Genomic DNA, 2,652 nt, shown 5'->3' with positions numbered 1-2,652 from the left:
CAATTTTGAAAGAAAGTGTCCTCCTAAATAAGCGGCTCAACCTAAATTTAATTGGGCTTTCGATTCGGACTCAAATAATTTTGGATGTCATTTTCAGGAATCTATAATTTCATCGTGTTTAGTAGTATTTATGACGATTTTGATATTATAATTGGATTATTAATTGAGTGAGGTTTAGTTAGTAATGAGTGGGTAGTGGGTTGGTTTATAAATTATATTAATAAATTAAAATTATAATCAATAGTTGACGCCAAGTATTTTAAAAAATATTTAAAGAGTTTAATTTTAAAACAATTAAAAAAGTGGTTAATTTTAAACCTAAAGGTGGATGACAAGGGTATTTTGGAGTCAATAGGTGGATGAAAAGGGCATTTTGGAGCCAATAGGTGGATGGAGGGTAATTTTGTACCATTTTCAATACTTCAAGGCTATTTTAGGCCTTTTTCCGTATATTTTTTTCATATTATGTTGTACTTTCTCTGTCCTTAATTACTTGTTCACTTTTGAATTGACACATCTATTAGTTACATTTCTAGTCATTTTTTTTCCGTTAAATAAAATCCAAACGGAAGATAATAATAATAGAAAAGAAGAAGATAAATGTCTTAGTTACATTTCTAGTCATTTTTTCCCTCTTTAAGTGGATACAAACGGACAATAATAATAGTAGAAAAGAAGAAGATAAAACTGTAAATTCGAATAAATAAGATTTTCACATAATGTGGGTTAATGACAGTTAACAATGAAATTTTGTTGCTAGCCAATTTTCAAGGATCTTTTTTAAACTTCCACTGAATCTCCATTTTGTCTATTATTTTCTTTTTCTGTAGTTTCAATTTTATGTTTCTATCCATAAAAAATCAAATTTTGATTTTATTTAAAATGCTGAAATTTATCATTATTTGCGTAAGTTGATGACATGTGTCATTAATTTTGAATTTAACATATTTAATTAATTATATAATATTTAATAATTTGTAATTTAAATTTTTAAAAATTTGTGGCGTTGACATGTGGCGATTTTTCTTCTCCTATTATATATAGATAAATAGATTTGTTTTTTCTTTCGATTGATTTCAAATATTATTTTAAATGTCTTATATTTAAAAAAAAAGTTAATTTCGGACAGATATCAATGTAAATGAAGAAAATTTACTGAAACATAGAAGTTAAAGGAAACTTTTTAAGAAAATTATTTGTTTTTCTTATAAAATACACATAATTTTGTAAAAATAATTAAAAATGGAAAGATAAAAAATCTAAATATAAAATAAAGTGAGGAGGGAAATAAATATTTTGCGAAGAAAGAAATGAAAATAATTGAATATGTATATTTTTAATGCAAATAATTATGTGTTTACTAACTAATTATAAATAGAACAACTAAAAAAGGAGATGTGTGCAAATATTTTGATCTTCACTTGCCTTCAAAAAAGTGTGTACATACTTTTTGTACCATATAAACTTTTGGGGTGTGTATTACATTTTAAATAATTTTGAGAGTTGATAGCATTTTAGTTAAATTTAGGTGTGTCGTTCAAATTTCAATCCTAATTTATGAAGTACTTGTTTAACAATTCACTTTTTCACTCCTCTTTTTATCTCTTATTGCTTCTTTTTTTTTTCTCATAGAAATCAAATACACTTTTGCTTCTTTAGTGTTTTAAAATAAGAAAAATAATTATTTTCTTGCAAAAATTATTTTCAGCCAAACATCAAGAAAATTCTTTCAACTAGTTTTCGCAAAAATCGGGCAAGTTGTTGTTCTAAACATGTTTGATTAAAAATTATTTTTAATTTTTTAAAAATTATTGTTCATTTTTTAGAACAGAGGATAATCTTCACAAGCACATTTTTTATATCCCCGCAGGTCACAATATATGAAGAGAAATTCACCACATAACTAAATAAGATTCCTATTTAATTATGTATTCTATGATACTTTTCTAACGTAAATGTGTGTTATTTATCCTAGGATAAACCTCTTTTGTAATTTTAATTAAAATAAAAAACCTTTATTTATTATATTACTTGATGCATTTTATATGCATTATCATTGCACACGTTAATATTCGTTCGATCGGTATCAAAAGAGGAGTAAAAGTACATCCTCTAGATAGTAATAGGGAATACATGAGCTACCATATATATTTAGACAACGTTGAGCTAGATAGAAGCTTTTAATACCACTCATACGATTCTTCGTGGATATGAGAGTACTTTTGCATTGGCTTTGACAGTTTCCATAAGCACAATAAGCCGGTGTGGTTTCACACCAACCATCTAAACTACAACATACTCCAGTAGGATATGGTCCATTATCAACTTGTCATCCGCATCGTCCTTGTGGGAAGGGGCCTGAACATTGACTTTGACATCTATTAGGATCACAATAGATCGAGGTGGTTCCACACCAACCTCAGTCATTATAACACATGTTAGGACCGTAAATAAGCAGGTGTAAACGCGGAAGCTAGCAACGCAAACCTCGAAAGACCACGAGTAAGAAGACAACGAGAAATATACCAAAAGACACAAAGATTTAACGTGGTTCGGTCAATCGACCTACGTCCACAAAGGAGATGAGCAATCCACTATAAATATGAGAGTACAAAATACAGAGAGGAACAACCTCAACCAATTCACTCGGAA

The 2,652-nt window shown here is 28.1% G+C and overlaps 1 pseudogene; it reads right to left on the bottom strand.

Annotated features, from left to right (window-relative positions):
• Window positions 1-2,086: 2,086 nt before the first annotated feature.
• Window positions 2,087-2,652, bottom strand: part of LOC107003986 — a 1,969-nt pseudogene continuing 1,403 nt past the window's right edge.

The sequence above is a fragment of the Solanum pennellii genome, chromosome 11 (genome assembly GCF_001406875.1).
Source record: "Solanum pennellii chromosome 11, SPENNV200".
Taxonomy (NCBI): Eukaryota; Viridiplantae; Streptophyta; class Magnoliopsida; order Solanales; family Solanaceae; genus Solanum; species Solanum pennellii.
The sequence above is the reverse complement of the archived record's forward strand: the minus strand, read 5'-3'. Positions and strand labels throughout refer to the sequence as shown.